Source organism: Parus major, chromosome 4 (genome assembly GCF_001522545.3).
Source record: "Parus major isolate Abel chromosome 4, Parus_major1.1, whole genome shotgun sequence".
Taxonomy (NCBI): Eukaryota; Metazoa; Chordata; class Aves; order Passeriformes; family Paridae; genus Parus; species Parus major.
In genome coordinates, this window is record NC_031771.1 from 17225230 (window position 1) to 17235846 (window position 10617).

The window sequence follows — 10617 nt, forward strand, 5'->3', positions numbered from 1 at the left end:
TGAGCTATGAGCAGCACTAAATTTTTAGCTAGTGTGAGAAATGGCAAAGGCAGAAAAATTATTTTTGGATGCTTGAATCACTTCCAGCTATTTTGTTTCCTGTCCATGCATTATGGCCTCTTGCTCTTCACTAATTTTAGTGAGGATAATGTTTTACCTGTGAGACTGCTTCTAGAAGGTGAAAATTGCATCTGTGGGTAGAGTAACACCAATGGTTAAGAACAGACTATCTCTGCTCCTGTTCAGAGGTAAAGAAGTGTAAGGAGTAGGCACTTAGCTTAGTCCAGACACCTCTGCGACTCCAGTCAAATTGTAGAAAGCCTCTTCTAATTTTCCAGCTTCCTGACTGAGAGTAAATAGGTTGAAGGGGGAATGGAAAGCAGAAGAAAATCTCACTGCAGTCCCTACTCACAGCAGGAGGTAGACAGGTCTTTCCACGGATGAGAAGAAATTATTTCAGTTCTGTCCCTCTTGGGCACACATGGAGTTAGAGAAACTGAGGAGTTCTAATTTTTCTCTGTTCATGGGACAGTTGGCATTAAAGCAGTAGTCCCAGCCTCTTATCTGAAGTTGAGTAATCTCCTCACAATACAGAACTAGTGTGTGATTGAAGTGACCAACCATACGTTAGGAACTATTGTTGAAGAGCAAAGGAATAAGTGAATGAATTCCCAGTTCTTGCTGATTATTTTAATAGAATTATTGCTGAATTATTTTGTTTGTGCATTTTGAAATAATAAATGACTGTGTATTATGCTCTTTTTATAGCCCATTTAGATACATAATATCTAATAATAATATTAATTTCCCCAAATAGAAGAAAAAAAATCAAAGCAACAATTAGCTCCAGTCCTTCAAAAGCATATGTTATTTTCTGAAACTTAAAGACACTTGTTCTCATCAAAATACATTTTAAGAGAGAAAACACCAAATATAAATTAAATATACTTTGTAGAAAAATATCTGTAGAGATGAGTGAACAATAGATATATATGAAAAAAACATTGTCCATTTGGAAACAATAATAGGAATAAAGAGGTTGCTAGATAAGAATAGCATGTGGTACTGTTCTAGCTAGAGTAAAAAATAATATTTTTTGTGGCTTTCAGTGCAGTGTTTAATAAGTACATATATTCGTATAAATGCATGTTGTTCTCCTGTATCAGAAAGTAAAATAGATGATATTTATATGCCAAGTCCTAATGTTAAAAAGTTTTGGGATCCATCTCTGCTGACACATGTAATTTTTATTTTTTGAGACTCTTCTCTTTTTATTATACCTGTCAAGCTGATAGTCCTGTTCCTTGTTTATTCCCTCTGTTTCTTTGTAGTAATCATTGAAACAAGAGCCTACTTGTGATAATGGGCTTGTATGTGGATCGGTGGTGTCACCATGAAAGGGTGACATTGAAGTTAAAAGAAGCTACTAACGAGGGTCTCAGGGGAAGTGGAGCTAATTAGTCAAGTTAAAAAGGGATAATTCATTGCAGCCTTTGTCTTAGAAACACATTTCAAAGTTTCATTTCCATTTCAAAGTTGCAGACTGTAACTTGCAGAGTTATCATGATTTAGCTGGAGAAATAACAATCTGGTTCTTTCTGACTGGCAGCTGAACAGGATTCCTAATGGCATGTGAGTCCCAGGTCATCACTCACTTAAAAAACCTAGAAGACCACATTTCAGGCTGATCCCTCCCAGATATTTTGAACGTTTTCCTGTCGCTGTTGGACACACTGTAGAAGTGTGGATTCATTCACAACACACACCAGAACAAGTTCTAGGAAAGGCCTTTATTTCCTGAACTTTCCAGCTTTTATAGGGTCTTAGGCTACAGGTTTAACATAACTGGTAAAGGGAACACCACCTCTTATCCCATTGGTGGGATAAGAGAAAAATACACTATCCACAGCTGTACAGAACTGTTTTGAGAAAGTGAAATTGTTTATAGAGATAGACCTTGAGCGAGAGAGACTCCCAAGAGACTTTCCCTTGGGAACAGATCAGCCACTGACAGGTTCTAATTCTCTCAGGCTCAGAAAAATCAGGTCCACATTTTCTCTTTCTTCTTTTTTCTTTCTTAGTTATCTTACAAACCATTAAAGCAATATGTACATACATGTAAAACCAAAAATTTCAACCTTTGAAAAATGTGTCAGTTAGAGTTCTGCACAGGATTGTGCACAGTAGTTCAGCTGTGATCATGTTCTAAAGAATATAGAAAGTATGTGATCAATCAAAAGTTACATAGAAACTCAAAAGCTTCTAGCTACCTTTGCTGAGATGGTGTGGGTTGTGCACTGGCATAACTGAGGTTTTATGTCCCTCTGATCTGAAGTTTTTTAATAGTTTCATTTTAGAATGGTTAGCTCTGTACCAACTCTTTTGAGAGAAGTCATTTTAGGATATAAGGAAAATAATGAAGTCTTACTTCCCTATTTCTAAACAAAAGCAAGTATTTTAAACTTTTCCAGCAATTATATCTGTGAAACAATGCAACTTTTAATGAGCAGTAGTTTATAATCTGTCAAGTGAATGCTTCAGCGATCATACATTTAATTGGAATGTGCCAAAAAATCTTGTTTCCAGAAGAAAATCATGCTAATCTGATGCTGTTGTCTTGAACTAAAAATGATATGGTTAGAGAAAGTGTCTAGCTGGCAGGAAATGATCAAGTTAACATTCCATACATCATGTCAACTTTGCCTCTTGCACGTGTACGTCAGGATGCAAAGGTTTTCTCAAATCATGTCTGTAGAACCATAGAGCTGTTTCTGATACAGAAACTCATCTTCAAGTGTGATCAGCTGCAGTTCATGGCAACAGAGGGTCTGCATATTGTCTGTGATATAAAAGCTCAGTGAGGCATTTCTAGCCAACAAGCCAAAAGTTAATGATAGCAATGTAAAATAAGACAGAGAAACTTCTGACACATGATACCTGAATCTGCAGTGGAGCTGGCTTTGCAATTTGAAAGGCATTTGGGAATACATGTGTTTTGAAAGCTGAAGAGAACAGTTACACTAATGATTACTGACTAAACTAGAATATATATCCTAGCCACTAGTTTGCTTACCATATTTTACTGTCCATTAGAGTTTAGTGGAGAATTATAAGGAAACACCTAAAGCAGAAAAGAATGAAAATAAAAGCTGAGATATTATGGAGGAAACTTAATCACATACCTTAAGTATTATTGTTACTGAGAGAGAAGAAAAGTAAAAATAAGATTCCTCCACTTGCAAATGCACAGAATAAAATAATTTCTCAAGAAAGGAAGAATTTGAAAATACAGTAAATTAAATCAATTAATATGGAATATAATTTAATACCTATAACCTGCACAAAACTAATTTACTAGTGTTTTGCATTAAATGATAATATTAATAAATAATATAATTAAAATATTATTGTAAGAGTAGAAACAACTCTTGTGTTTGCAGACTTGATTCTAGGAATACAAGAGGAAATCTAGAAACCACAAATCTCACTGTACTGCACACATTGCAGCCTTATAAAGTAGTGATTTAAGTGTATCTGATGCAATTCTAATTCTGTGTAAGGTGGTCTGGAAAAAGTCCTCCAAGGGAAGCACATCCTGTAGAAGGAAAGATATAGTGCACTTTCTCTGACAGACAGGCACTCAGTAACTTGAAAAGGGTATAGATGGAAAAGCAGATTCTGATTGGGTGGGTAGAATTATTTCCTAAGCGAAGCTGCAACTTCAGTAACAGTGCAGGGCTTTCATATACAGAATTTTCTAGAAAACATGAATAATCCTTCAGTTTGATGTTCAGAGCTTTGTAGTGTCTTTCTAGTCGCTCTGTGACGTATAGAAATAAACACAGAGCTATTGTTTATTCAGATAGTAGGCCAGTATACTCAGCTAACCACCTCTATTTCATAATACTGTTTCTAAAAAAATACTAAGTGAAAGAAATAATTTGGAATAATTTTGTTTGTGAAACACTTAAATTGATAACATCTGACAACAACCTGGCCACAAAATTCAACATTGACAAAATTTCCCTGTATAACATGAGGGTTTCTGTCCTCCCCTTTTGCACTTTAGGGAAGCACTAACTCCATTTTCGTTGTGTAGAGAGGCATATTATGAAGACACAATGTTAGCTTATGCTTTCTTCAGTTTAAGCTTTTAAGCATTTACATTGATGGGAGACAGGGTGATTCTTGACCTTTCAAAGTCATTTTGCTTTGGCCATTACTCATTTGCAAGATCATTTGAAAAGCACCTCAGAATCATCCTTAAGGCAAGAACTTCACTCAAGCAATTATTTTACTATACAAAGGGGAAAAAAAAATCTCTAGTTGGTAGTAGATTCTGATGTGTATTTTCCCCTCATTCCACTGGAATCTTAATTATGCAATTATGTCAGTCAGTCTTTTATGTCAGCAGACAGTCTTTTTCTCAAAAGACTATTTATTCTATTATGTAAGTCTGTGAAGTAATCTTTGCTCCATTATGACCAGCAAAACCCTGTGGCATTGTGACTTCATTTTGTTTAATTCCCTTGTGAGAAAAATTCCCTCTACAGAAGTCCTGCAGAGAGCTTTTCTCGCTATCTATGTAGAATACTGGAGTCACCAGTGCAGGAACAAATTTGTGTGGTGTATTTTGTCCTCATTTCTCCTTTTTGTGTGGATGTTTGTGTGTCTGGTGTGTATTTCTTGAATATTTTGTTTTTGTTTTTAAAACAGTGAAAGGCAGCATGTAATATGGTGTATCATTGAGTGGGTAGCTAGTAATCTCTTTTAAATTATGTCAGTTCTGTGTCTAAAATGCTTTTCAAATAAGGTGTTTGAATAGAAGCTTTCTGTAAGGTTGTGGTTTAACCCCAGCTGGCAACCAAGTGAGTGTGCAACTGCTCACTTACTCCCACCCTCCTGATGGGGAGGAAAATCAGGAGGCAATAAAAAATAAAACTCACAGGTTGAGATAAAAAAAACTTAATTAATTGAAATAAAATAAAATATGGTAATAATACTAATGAAAATTTTGGTGAGAAGGAGAGAGAGTAATAAAACCCTAGAGAAACAAGCAATGCCCAACCCAATTCCTGCTCCCTAATCACCCATGCCCAGTCCATCCAACAGTGATCAACAGTTCCAGCCAACTCACCCTGGTTTATACACTGAGTATGGAGTTCTGTGGAATGGAATATCTATTTGGCCAGTTTGGATCAGCTGTCCTGGCCATGCTCCCTCATAGATTCTTTTTGTACCTACTCACTGCCAGAGCATGGGAAACTAAAATAATCCTTATTTTAGGGTAAATAGTACTGAGCAATAACTAAAATATCAGCATGTTATCAATTATTCTTTTCATGCTACATACAAAACCCAGTGCTGTATGAGGAATTAGGAAGAAAATTAATTATATTCCAGTCAAAAATGCCTGTGAGGGGTGCAGGAGTGTGTTTGCAACAAGTCTTTAAGATCCCTTTCAACCCAAGTCATTCCATAAAAAGTAGGACATGCAGTTAAAAGGAAGATTCTCATGTCCTTGCTTGTGTAAGTCAGAGGCTTCAGATTTTCCCAAGGATATGCAGTATTCTATCTGCCAGAATCAACAGTGTCATTAGTCCAATTATCAGGGCAGAAAACAGGAAATGTAGTTGTTGGTAAATGTTGTTTTCTAGAAAAATAACAGTTAGAAAAATCTCTTAAAGCTGAAAATATTAAAATTATTTGCACTTAAGATATTAATAAGTTTCTCTCCGTCACTTAAAAAAAGAATCAGCCACATGGAGACTTGCTAAGGAAATTTATCAAACTGCAGAGATATGCCTACATTTTCTTTCTTCCCCCCTTCAAGTTCTGGGTCATTCAGCCCTGTCAGATGAAGCCAAAATGTTTAATTAACTAGGCCATCATCACAGTTTGAGTGGACTTTTGTAGAGATGTTTTAAGACGATCTTGTATGTCAGACATAAGACCCCGTTTTCCTACACAGTGAAGGTAAATCCAGGTATTCCACTGTTTCAAGAAGCATAGCAGATGTTGGTTTCTTCTCTTTATTAATGGGCTGCAAACTAAAAATGGAATCCCTGTTGCTCATGGGGATGGTTACAAGTAGAGGCCACACTTATGTTTAGAGATCACCTTACTTTCACATTGACCTGTATCTGTTCTCATATGTAGAGCGGGGTGTAAGAATTGCTTTTAACTTCAATGCAAGTAAAGAGAAATGTGTATTTCTTTGAACTAGAAATGCTACATCTCTATGGTCTGTTGTTCCAGCTCAGTAGAATATTTAATCTATTAATACTGATAAAATGAGGGATGTGTTTCTTCAGAAAAGACAGTTTTGAGGCTGCCTTCTCCTGCTTACTCATCTAAAGCCTAAGTAACACTTAAAATCTAGAGAAATAGCAAGCCATTAGACTAGTTTCAAGAGATAGATTGGAGCAAATGGTCTCTGGAGGTCCTTTCCAGCCTAAACTATTCTAGACTATTTTAGTCACCAAACAGACAAAGCAAGCAACAGTGTAAGTACACTGTATTTTATACCGAAGTCCAACAGTGTATTATCAGAAACACCCTTTTTTGGCTTTTTTCCCCTATCTATTTTAAGTTGAATTCTCGTAAATCTTTGTTGAATTCTCATCTTAAAGTTCATCAGGATTAAACCTATTTAGGCTTCTAGCAGACCCCAGAAATAATCAGAGTCTCATAAATAGTTTCTACAGACTAGCTGGAAATTACCTGTTCCAGAAGCATAAAGAATTTTCCTGCAATTTTTGCACAAGTTGCACAAGTCTTGGTGTTGTATCTGAGGACAGAAGCCCTTCCCCTATATTGATTGTTGGATGGGAATATCAGTTGCATTTTTGGTTCTCCTGTTGGAAGTAATTGTCTTATCCTTTCTTTCCACTTTACTCAGAATTTCACACTTCTGAGTACTTCGTTTGGGCTCTTTATGTTGTTAGCTCACTGAGAGACACAAGCTACAATTCAGACCATCCTACACAGGATTTAGTTGAGGCATGTTCAGCAGTAGGAATGGCTGGTCCAGTGTTTTGGGGCAACCAGAATACAAATGTGTTAATTGAATTTGAGTATTGCTATTTGAAGTTTATGAAACTTTTGTTCAGGGCATAGAGCAAATTTTTTGATCACTTACGCCACCTGTTTGAGCTCAGTGGTTACATTTAAGTCCATCTGGAAACTCAGCTTGTGTGATTATATTATTCTGCTATGAATTGAAACCTTATGATCATGGTGGAAGTTTTAGATTGGGTCACTACTCTCTACCAAAGTATGAGAGAGCTGCATTTTGTCTGAACTTTCTTCCTGGCTATCAAAAGCTGTTTGAGGCAGGGAATGCAGAATGCTGAAGTTCATCCCCCATCACAAAATTACAGATAAAATTTAATTGATCAAAACAACAGCCAGAATCTGTCTTGCTGGAGTCTCACAGTGCCTGCAGCATTGAGGGAACTCACACGTGCAGTGCAGAAGAGCTGTGTGAGGAACAGGTTTGCTGTGTTCACAGGAATGGCATGCTGAGTGACATTCCTTTGTATGAAGATCTGCTACATCTTTATATTTGAAGGAGAAAAGGGTTGGAAGATTTTAAAATCTAATAACGATCTTGAATACTAGAGTATTTGTTTACTGCTGTTACCTGATTAACATTGTTATGGTGTTAAGGATGTCAGGGAGGTGTTTGCCAGCTCTGCTTTTCTCATGGCTCTTCAGTGATTCTGGGGACAAGGACATGGTGCCCCAGTTTAAGTCTGCTGGGCAGGTCTGGAGAGTGCTTACAGAGACACAAGACCCTACCTGTTATAATAGAAACCAGGATGCATATCCTAGACTATATTTTTGCCATTGAGTTATTGCTGGATGCTCCTTAGGATGGAGAAGAGACAGGAGGGAAAGCTGGATGAGAATGGGAGCTCAAAGGGGACACAACAGGTGGTGTGGACTTTATTCAGATGTTAATAAACATCATAAACATAATTTATAAACATCACAGTGTTTTGGGGATACGCTTTTCTGCAAATAATGACTGCTGTCATAGAGCCACAGAATACTTTGGGCCAGAAGGGACCTTCAAAGGTCATGTAGTCCAAACCCCCTGTAATGAGCTGGGACATCAACTATATCAGGTTGTTCAGAGCCCCCGTGCTTTATTGTTAATCAGCTTCCAAAGGAAAATTTGGTGTGCAGACAATCACTCAACTTGGCAAATTCCTGTTCACCTGAGCATGTTTCACAGATTCCTCAAAAATTCACCTTAGCAGCTACACAGCCTCTCTTGTGCTTTGGGAATTGAGAGCTACAAAGGCCATTCCCCAAAATTTTTTTGGTGGCATGGTGATAACCCAGTGCACATCCTGTGAGAAAGAGAGCAGTGGAAAGATGAAAACTCACTGCTGCATGGATTTCTTTCAGGATACTACACTGGTCTTTACTTGCATATCCGTGTACTTTTCATGTTCCTCAAGCTGAATATGTGCATTCCTTTCTCTCCAGAGGAGAGGAAGAAAGGTGGTATTCAGTCCCCTCCATTCAGTGGTTTATATATGTGTCTGAAAAGTAAAATATTCGAATCTTTCATGAGTTACAAGGTAATGAATATCTAGTAGGATCCTACGCCTTGGATGGCTATGCAGTCATTCATTGGGTGAAACAGCTTTTGAATTTAATGGTTGCTTTTTGCATGGTGCTATCAAACGTTAATATGAAAATGACTAGAATTCCCTGGCAGATCCCTTCTTTGGATTTCACAACTCTATAAAAGCTCCTCAGAGATGTGCTTTTCAGCTGCAGGACAAATGCCATTGCTCCAGTTGCAGGGATTCTATTTTGTGTAAACACATTTATCAAGGCAGGGGTTTTTGTCTCTGGCCTTGACATGTCAGTTGAATGTCTCAAATGCAAATAATCAGTAATAATACTGAGAGCAGTATCTGCTTAAAATTTTTCAGGGTCACAATGTTTTTCTGAGATATATGCACAAGAGAAAAAAAGGTCTTGATTTGAGAACACAGAGACATCCTTTTAGCAAGGTCTACCCTAAGTGTCAGGCAATCTCTCTCTTGGTGCAGCTCAGTCCATGGGGTTTTTGGTACAGCTGAAGAAAAAGAGAATAATGTCAAGAAGGGATTTTCTGTATAGGATTAGTAGCAGATCTTGTAAGACTGACATAAAATCAATCATGAGAGCCACCAAGAAATTGAAGCCATGTGCTTTCCTGAGGTTTTAGAATTCAGTGTCGATGAATGGTGCATACCTTGTGGTAAGAGACTCCTTCAGCTTTGGAGTAAAGCATTGGGCTCACAGTCTGTTGCCAGACCACACTTTGAAGCAAGAATACAAGGCAGTTTACAGGTGGGTTTTGTTAATGGTACAGTGATTTAGGAGCACAAATCCAGTGAAAATCCTTCTCTCTGTTACAAATACAAAATGATATATATGAAAATACTACTATCTTGCATAAAGAGTAGAACCCAGATTTTTTTTTCTCATAGTTTCCCAATATGCTGGTATTAAGCAGAATCTGATACTGAAATGCACAGAGCAAAGTAATCTTCAAATATCTCTTCACAAACTGTGAAAATAAATAAAAGCCTTTGAACCTGGTGACCTATCATTTCATTGTTGAAAGATATAACTGCTGGATGAACTTTTGTCATCTTCTGAATACTGTAAATAAAATCCTACAGGCATTTTAATGTTAAATTTATACAGTGAGGTCTTCTCAGGACATGGGAAAGAGATCAGAAGGCTGTCTTTTTAAATTGGCACTCCAGGTAATATGGGCTATTCATAGACTTCTTTTGTAGGATTCGGTGTTCATTATATTCCACTTGTTTTGTTTTTGGTTTTTTTTATTCTTCCTGTTTAATGTATATTTGTTTGTAACATAAAATCTGTCTTGCAGCCCTGCAAGCAGATCTAAGATTTAACAGTCAGACTGACTTCTTTCCTTTTCATGTATTGTCTGTAGTCAGAGAAAGCCTGCAGGCCTGTCGCTTCCCCTAACTCTTCATGAGCAACTCAGATCTTTTTGGATTATTCCCCTGAGCTGTGGATCCAAAGCCATTTAAGACTAATAAGTGTGTACATGTGTAACTGAGTGAATGACCTGAAGCCAGAGAGGGTTTTGCAGATGTACCTGTGGGTCTGCAGTCCCTCTTTTAGCTGTGTTAGTATGTTTTATAGAAGAAGTTGATAAAAAAGTGCATCTGATCCCAGGAATTTCACAGCGCCAAAATTTTTACAGAGAATAAATATTTTATAGAGAAGTCACTGGAAAAACCCCTTCCCATGGAATTCCCAGTGTTGTTTCCACCAAGCTATTTTCACAAGAACCACACATAAGATCAGACTCTGTTGCCATTCCTGGAAGATCTGTGACAAAGAGATTGGCAAGATCTGAAATTTTCTAATTTCCATGTAAACAGAAATTTTCCATAAATTGAAATTTCTCTGCCAGAGAAAATGAAAACAAAAATTATGAAAGAATTTCTTTTCTACACCTTTTGTGTCCTATCATTTGCAGCAAAGCCTTACTGGATAGTCTGCTGATTGAAGCATTAACCAGATAGTTTAACACAGCATCTGTAGACCTAACTGTTTATGCCTCAC